Here is a 9,665-nt window from a genome sequence, read left to right as displayed (position 1 = left end):
AAGCTCTTCAAGGAGTGGTGCACTCGGCCCAACGAATCACTAAGTACGTCAGTGTGTCTACACCAAGTATTGGTGAACTAAAGCCAGGAAGATTCTGAAAGATCACTGTCATCTCGACAATGGACTGTTTTCTCTTTTGAGGTCAGAGAAGTGTTTCTGCTCACATTACACCCAGTATAATTATGCATTGCAATTTAACATCTGCAAATATGACTCTATCCATATCACATTTATTGCTGCAATACTCCACCGCCATATTGTTCTTATATGTATGTCTTGTTGGTAATGCACCTGCAAGTTATCCTTACATTCACACTGTTTCCACTGTTTTGCTGATCTGGACATTGTAATTACACACAGTATAATTAAACACTGTACCGTAATACCTGCAACTGTGACCATCGATACTGTATTCATATTTATACAAGACTTTTGAAAATGTACTTGAGTAAAAGTAAAATAACATATTTCAAAAACAACTGAGCTTTCCCCAGCTATCCAGCCACAACTGTGAAATCTGATCAAAAGGGTGAATGCAAAAAAAATTCCTGCGAGATTTGGCCAAAATCCCTGCATCAGTCAGACGGGTCATTGTTCTGCTACCTGTAGAAGAACAAAGCCAAAAGTATGGCGAAATCGTCTCATCACTGACCTCCATTGATTGAAGTGAAGTGTCAAATGAAAGGTGTTGCATCCTCACCAGGAACATTGCATATGAATATATGAATGTGAGTTCTCATGGAACTGCTCAAAACCTTCAAACCTGCAGGAGGCAAAAAGAACATATGCACATTGGAAGATTGTAAATAAGCATATGAGCATATGCTCTTTGTGAGCAAATAAAGAAAAAAGGGGCCCTCAGCTCGTAATCAACACGCAAATAGCTGGACAATAAGCCTGAGAGATGTATATATAAATTCTGAAATTCTTAAATTAGTTCATTTAATTATGACTAAAAGTTAGTTTGCTCAGCCTGTCTAACGGATTGTTTACTGGTTTTGTTGAAAGCTTATTGCATACTTTGTTTACTTAAGTTGATCCGCATATCACTTTAGTTTGAAGATATGTTTGACTTTTAGTTCAAACCCACAATGACAGTGATGATGATGATTTAGTTTAACACAACGCTTTTTTTGTTGTTGTTCATTTTAAATGGTACTTGTACTTGGCATGAACTGGCATGAGGACAACTGAACACTAATACACTCCAGCACTTTCAAACAACTTCTGGTCTCTATCGCCCCAATCATTTTTCACTTCACACATTTGCACACCTTCGCCCTACTCTTTACATATAATTTATGTTTAAAAACATAAATTTATGTTTATATTTGCAATATTTGCATATTTCTAACACTTTCGTAATTACTTGCCATATTTGTAATATTGAGGTCAATAGCCATTGCACAAGCATTTCACTGCATATCATTCTGTGTATGACTGTGTAAGTAACAAATACAATTTGAATTTGAAAATTTGAATTTGACTGACTCACAGGAAAATCTAATTCACACTGACGACCACAATTAAATGCCTGTTTGATTTACATAACACACTGGAGATCTTGATCCAGGTAGTTTTCCTCTCATTCTCATTGAACATACATGCATAAGGATCAGATCTGTACATCTGTTAGCACTTACAGAAAGAGGCATACTGGTCACTCCCTGGTCAAGCAGTTTTCCTCACAGGTTCAATGACTAAGTGCTAAAACTCAGCTACTTATGTCTGGAAAGCATTTCAGGCCTGTCTGATTATCTTCAGCACATCCCAGATGTCAAGGGTGAAAAGGTAAGTCTGACTATAATTCTCCATACCTACTGCATTTCTGCTCCAGTGTGTATTATTTTAGAGCTGGGACCATTCGTCCCAAGCCATATAATCCTGGTAATGAAAATGTGAAATATTTTGGAAAGAACTGGAGCAGACTCTTGGGTAAACGACTAGGTTGTCCAAAAGAAACAGTTTTTCGCTTCAGGGGAAGACAAGCATCCTTGAATGGTACTGGATGGGAGATTGTGGGCCCTGACATCCACACAGCTGAAAATTCCTCACAACCACAAAACCAGACAGATGTTACAGGTCAGCATTACAAAGACAGAGACAAAAGGATGGAGTCCATGTGATATTTATATATAAATTCCACATCTGACCACACCTATTCCCTTCAAACATGATCTACACAAACGAGAAAAGGTCCTTACGACTGAAAGGTTGTATGTATGTATTTGGTTGCCAAGAGGGCAACCTAACGTGTCATGGCGGTGACGACATTCCACGGATGAAGGACGCAAATGCACGACCTCACAGGACAGGGTTTACTGACGAAACATAGTACAAAGACATAACAGAGTAATATATGGCACAAGGTACAGCAACATGAATAAGATAATACATACAATGACCTGGTAGCGACACGGTGAAAACAAGGTACATTTATCCTAGAGATAGCACACAGGCGCACAGGTAGTACCAGTGAGTAACACACTCGCCGATGAACCAGAAGACCCAGGTTCAAATCCCACTTACTACCATTGTGTCCCTGAGCAAGACACTTAACCCTGAGTGTCTCCACTGATTCCCTACTGATTGTAAGTCGCTCTGGATAAGGGCGTCTGATAAATGCTGTAAATGTAAATGCAATCCAAATGTCAAAATAAAATGTGCCGAGAACAAAATTGATCTTGACATGGTGACTACCAAAAAAAAGCAATAAAGCAAATACATTCTAAAACATCTGAAGACAACAACAAACCTTGTGCTAAAAAAATATGTAATTGTAATGTGTATATTTAATTGCCCTAAGAGTACTTTTTTTTTTTTTGCTAGTGAAAACCCAGTGTCATGGAATGGGGTCTTGGTAAGTGTTAAATATCTTAGCCCAGAAGATAGAGTTGCTCTGGCAGCAGACCTCACAGAACACAAAGAAACGGATTTCCCTCGCAATCAGTTTCAACCAGCACTGTGGGAGGCCATCACATCCATGGACATGCACCCACAAAGTGCATGGGAGAAACTTTTCTTTCCAGAATGCACTTTTAGAAACTCTTCTAGGTGCCTGGCAGTCAATAATGTACAAAATATATTAAGAAAAAAACATTACCCAATGATTAGGGAAGCTTTTGGCTGAACAACATATGAGATGTAAGAGAAACGACTTTTGCCTTAGGTACAGTCTGACTCACAACCACAGCATGATAGATAAAAAACAACCTCACAACACTTGCATTTGCACAGGTAACTTAAAAGCCAAAATAAAATAAAAATAATTAAATATCTGTTTTTCAAAATATACAAAAATTTTAAGCTTTCAGACATGAGAACCTGGTCCCTGTCCTAAATTTAACTGCTGCTTACAAATCATCATTTGAACTGGACAAACTGTTTTGGGAGTAGGCTGTGTATTGTGTGATTTAATTTTGTCCCACACAATTTAAAGCATTTATTGCTGGCTAAGAGGACCTAGAGCTCCCAACATCACCCAGCTACCCTTTTCCAGCCCCCTTTCCCTTTCTTTGACCCTGAAGAGTTTATCCCTTGTCTAAATTCATGCATTCTTCCATAATTGCCTCATTCTTTCCCTGATCAGGGAGGTGCAAATCCTTGTTTTTGTGTCTGTGTGTGTGTGTGTGTGTGTGTGTGTGTGTGTGTGTGTGTGTGTGTGTGAGTGCATATGTGTGTATAAACTCATTTGGGGGTTTTCTGAACACGCATGAGTGTCCACATTTTTGCTTAGACATGCAGACTGAAACAACACAATGTGTTTATGTGGGAAGTAACTTCGGTCTGCATTGTTATCATTGACAATCTTTAAAAGCATAACAAAGCTTTCATAATTTAAACCCTTAATGTTCATGCTTAGACTAACAGCTCTTACTTCAGTTCATAGTCAGGGCTCAATGGTCACAGTGGTGCAGAAAAGTTGCCTATAATCAGAAGGTTGCCAGTTCAAATCCTGATCCGCCAAGGTGCCACTGAAGTGCCACTGAGCAAAGCACCGTCCCCACACACTGCTCCCCGGGCGCCTGTCATGACTGCCTACTGCTCACTAAGGTTAAATGGTTAAAAGCAGAGGACATATTTTGTTGTGTGCTGTGCTGCAGTGTATCACAATGACAATCACTTCACCTTCACTCAAAATAAGTATTTATTTTGCTAGAATTTTGCCCTCACAAAGCTGTTACTTCTTCTTTAATAAGCTCTTTTATCTTTCCCTAAAAGTCCCCTTGCTTAAGCCAGCACATATCCAGACCCATCTAATGTTTGCCAGAGACTATCTGGATGATCCAGAGGAGGATAGGAATGTCATGTGGTCAGAAGAGACCAAAATAGAAGTTGTGTTTGGAGGGGAAAGAATGCTGAGTTGCATACCAAGAACACCATACAAACTGTGAAGCATGGGGTGGAAACATTATGCTTTGGGGCACAGTTATAATAGTTTTGGATTTTTCATTAGTTTTTGTTTTTATTTTGTTTAGACTTTTTTTTTCAAATTCAGTTACTTTTAATTAGTTTTTAGAGGCAGATTTACTAGTTTTTATTAGTTTTGATATTTTGAAATTGCTTAGTTTTAGTTTAGTTTTTATCAGTTACAGTGTTAGTTTTAGGGTTTTTTTTTGTAAATTAGGATATTTGTCAGGTGCATGAATCAAAATCACCAGAATAGCCTTATCCATCTTAGCTCCGATAAGGTTATTGACTCTTGCAGCTCCGGGTGTTTTGAATTTTGGTTCGAGTGAAGTGGTGAACTTTTTGAAGGTAATCGAGTCACACAGTCGTGTAGACATTCCAGTCTTAATAAACATATTTACCAATGCTTCTTCTCATTTGTGGTGTTCCTGCGTATTTACTAGCCAGCAGCTACTTGGTCCATTATGGATGCTGTAGTATCACGTTCCTTTCCCATGTTACCTGGCCTGGCTACCGCTTCTCTTTCGGGGGAGGGCGGGCGAGAGGCTCGCTTGTCCAGGTACTCTTGGTTCGCCTTTTTGTGTGAGCTTTTCAAATGGACTTTCAGATTCGTGGGGGTTTTCCCCTTGAGAAGTATTCCACATATTATATCACCTGCTTCTACTGTCATAATCAAAGAAATCCCAAATAGGACTTTCTTCCGCTTTCTTCCGACTTTCGCTGCAGCCATCACGCTAGCCGGCGGCGTCACGGACAGACTATGGACACGTGACGTCACAGACCACGTGTTGCCATATTGGTCAAAAACCTGGCTTAAAACTGGCAGCGTGAAGTAAATAGATTTTAATTCAACCCAAAAGGCTTATTACAAAGACGAAACAAAGGACGTTTTGCTATAATATTAGTTCGTTTAAGTTCATTTTGTATACACACAAAACAGTTTCAGTTAGTTTTCCCTTTTTTTTTTAACTCTTTATTTCAGTTAACGAAAATGCTTTTTCAATTCTAGTTTTAGTTTTATCGTTCGTTTTCGTTAACTATAATAACCTTGCTTTGGGGCTGCTTTTCTGCTAAGGATACAGGCCGACTGATCCATATTAATCAGGATCCGTATCCGATTGTGAGATTCATGGATCTCACAATCCATGAATTGGCCAAAATACCAGTTACAGTGTGTGCAAACCTGGTGAAGACCTACAGAAAACGTTCTACCACTGTCATTGCAAAGGTTACATTACAATGTTTTGAGCTATTACTATTGATAAATTCTTTGAAAATCATACCATGTGATGTGCTTTTTTACTTTTTGGGAGTCAAATGTATAAAAGAATTTTCTCTTGTGGGCTGAGGGCTTCACTCCCTTCTCCATTGGGAGCTGGGGGGGTCTCCCCCCCAGTTTGTGAGTTTTGATTTCTCTCCCTGTTTCTTGAGGGCCAAGCTGCCTCGCTGCAGCTTGGTTTCTGGCTTTTTTCTCTCTTCCTCTATCCCTTTCTACTTTCTTTTATTTTGGATTTTCCTGTACTATTGGTACCATTGTACATACAATATTTCTATGTAACTGAAATAGTAATGTACCTGTGTTAAATTCAACACTGTTCATTCTTGTAACCTATATTGTGCCATGCCTCTTTAATGCTAGGTAATATCAGATTGTGTTACAGTGGTACGGAGGGGGATGGTTGCCGGATCAAATCTTTTATATCGCATGCAGTATCTACACTGCCAACAACAAGCAGCGTTCACTGTAAAAACATGTCTGGCACACCTACAGCATCCGACATTGTTCTTTAGCAGATCACATTCCTCACAGTGTTGCGGTAAGAGGATAAGGTTCAATTAATTCACTACAATCAAAGTAAAATCTCTGCTATAGCAAACCTCTCCTTCATCTTGGTTTGAGAGTCCACTTCCATGCTTTATTTCTGTTGGTTGCGTGTCAATGCATTGCAGCAAAATTCTACTTGGACTGTTATTCACAGAGGCTCACATACCAGTTTGCATTTATGGAAATGCCTACTGAAGCAGAAAGCCATTGATAAAAGTGAAACATGTGCTTGACATCATAGGGCCTTCTCAGTCAACCTGTAGAGTTGGGACAAAAATTGGCTGTAGCCTTTACTTCTGTATTGACAATGTAAGAGATGAAATTAAATTGGTAGCACTTTTCCTCAACTATTTCCATATCAGTCTATTTGGGGTACACTATTGGAGACATTACTGGAGATTTTAGTGGTAGCGTGGTGACTTATGATCCAGAAGGATCCTTACAAACCAGACACCAGGAAACCTTGAGGGTTTTTTACATTTTACAGACAATAGAGGTTGAAAAGGCCACCTATATACTGGGCTCAGTTTTATGGGTCTATTACCCTCCAGCTAGATAGGAAACTTTCAACTGATGGTGGAGGTATTCTACATCAAATGGGTAGAAATATTCCCTCAATGGGACTCTAAAACTCTTGTCTCCTCCATGGGAGGAGGGACAAGAGCTTCAACATATGACCATAAGATATCATCCATACATCAATGTTACCTTAAAAACCATGGCTCAGGCCACAGGTCAAGGTGTCAGTCTGTCTCAAATTCCACAGTAATGCTGACATATTCATTTCATTTTCATTTAAACACTGTTTTCCAGTTATAGTCTGCTATTAATGACAATACCACCCAACAGATCTCATCTTGAGGCAAGTAGAATGGGAAAGCAGAGTTTAAACATACTGCTTTCCCATCAACTTCCCCCGAATACTTCAGCTCTGCAGTTCTAGCAATGCAGAAAAAAGGCTCAAACATAAACTACAAATTTCTCAGTAATATCTGCATGTGTCTATAAGAATCAATCTAAAAGTCAGAAACCGGATGGAATCAATGCCATACGTATTTATCCTGTTTTTTTTGTTGTTGTTATTGTTTTGTTTTTTACAGTCACGTCATGTTAAATGGTTAAATGGTAAAAGACTAGCTGAAGCTGAAGTGAAAGGGCAAAGACAAAAGAGTAAAATCCAAACCATGCCCACTCACATCAGGAGTCAATAAGAGTTGCCTTCAAGCTCTGCCTACAGACTGCTCCCTTTGACATCAAGCTTGAACAAGTGTGCCTGAGACTCTGTTAGTGTGCGGGACAAGTTGTGTTTGGTTTTGACAGTTGAATGCACTGTTGGTGTCCATTAGCATTTCATGTCTGGAGGGCTTCAGCTCTGTGCTACATTAGCCAAAGTGAGTTACTGCCTGACAACAAAAGAACAGCAAGATCGGGTTCTCAGCCCCAAAGGCTTTTAATTATTCACAAAATGAAGAGAGGCTTTATGCAGTTCTCTGGTTATAAAATCTGCTTGTTTACAGGGTCCGGAACTCTTGCTAATAAGCTGTACTTTTGAATGGCTTTATGGGACTTTTTCATAGAACTTTTACATCATTAGTTTTTTTCGCCAGGAGGGAACCATCCAATAAAAAGAAAAGTTTTTCAATTTGTTTCGTTTATTAATTTGAGTAATCTTTCCTCTTTCTTTTGATTCTTTTGTGATGAGAAGTGGATTATACGGAAAAACATTTCATTATCCAAACTTGATTCTTTCATGAAATAGACTGGGCAGAACCAAGTTTCTGAACTTTCTAAAATATTTTGTTAAATCCTGTATTCTTGTGATATCTATCTATGCAAATGTGTTGATTTACATTAGCACTACTAAAAAAACAGGCATTTTAATGCAACATCATTATTGACATGCCTACACATCAGTTTGTTGAACCCATGATGACAGGTAGTACAGCATTTATGAGGGTACGTGTCTGGAGACAGGAGCGCAGCTGCCTTTCAAACTCACACTTTCCCCTTCATAAGTAGACCACTAATGACATACATATCACTCTTGAAATCTTAACTTTTTACCAGTCAGCCATATTCAAGATTTTGTGATGACTGACTCTAATACTTTTAAATTGTTAGATATCCTTGATGTCTGTGGCATGTTGTAGCGATTAGTTCCTGCTCGTAATGTCCTGGACATGGTCGCTCTGTACTTTTCTTTCGCACTGCCCTGATGAGGTCATGTGAGGGAACCCACGAAGGTTCTACTGAGTCATTTGAAAGCAGCTTGCCTTCCTCTGATTGACTAAACAGAACTAATTCCCTCTGTGCTCTTTTCCTTTCTCTTCAGTTTTCATTTCTGTGACAGACTGTTGCAGCAGTTATGCGTTTAACAATCGATTGTATAAAGTTGTGTGTGTGTAAATGTGTGTGAGTGTGTAGTAGTAGTAGTAGTAGTAGCAGTCATTTCCTTCTCCGTGGTCTGTTTAGTCCATCACTGTGACACGCAGACATTGCTGTCAGGTTTCCTGCTGCCTCTCATACTGGAATTTTTGAGGTAGGAGCAATTTTTGAAAAAAAAAAATGGGATGGGTTTCACAGGCACCATTCCTGCTACTCTAGACTGACCATACAGCAAAAAGGAAAGACAAAGTTCTGAGAGCTTAAATCTTCTTTTCCCAGCATGGAACTAAAGCTGTTAAAGCTCTTCTGTTCTGTCTGACTCTTCAGTTATAGCAGATTACTGTATGCTGAATAATTTCCTGCTCACACTGTGATAATGAATAAAGCCTGTTACTGTGTTTAATTAAGCTCCACCCTTTACAAAAAGTCTTGCCACAGATCAACCAGAACACAACTGGACTGGGTGGTTTTACTGACACACACTCAGAAAATGAAGATCTTTTTTATCTACATACATTACACCATTTAAATGCTTTGTGAATGAGGGAATGTTGGGTGTGTGGATAGAATGTGTGTGTGTGTCTGTCTGTCTGTCTGGGTTCATAGGTTTGGCCTCATCTCACCAGGCTTCACCTTGAGGTCTGGAAGGCAGGCAGGTGTGAGGATTTCATATATATCTCTCTCCCTGAATTCCTCAGGGTCACATTCCTCAGACGACTGAATGCTCAGCCTCATTTTGACTGGTCCGTGGTGAAGGTAGTCTGTTTCCAAAAGAATCCACCTGAGAAGCATATCCACGTATTAATGTGATTTCAGTCCAGCCATATGGAAGACGTGATGAACAAAGAGGAAAAAGAAAAACAATCAGATGAAAAACAGAGGGAGAGAGAGAGAGAGAGAGAGAGAGAGAGAGGAAAAATAATCTATTGATAAAAAAACAGAGATGGACAGAGAAGGAGAAATTCAAACCTTTAGGCCCTGTAAGACTTTATGGGACATTTTAAAATGTTCACACTTTTCACACAGTGAATAAACATACAGTGTA

This window comes from Denticeps clupeoides, chromosome 15 (assembly GCF_900700375.1).
Source record: "Denticeps clupeoides chromosome 15, fDenClu1.1, whole genome shotgun sequence".
Lineage (NCBI taxonomy): Eukaryota > Metazoa > Chordata > Actinopteri > Clupeiformes > Denticipitidae > Denticeps > Denticeps clupeoides.
The sequence above is the reverse complement of the archived record's forward strand: the minus strand, read 5'-3'. Positions refer to the sequence as shown.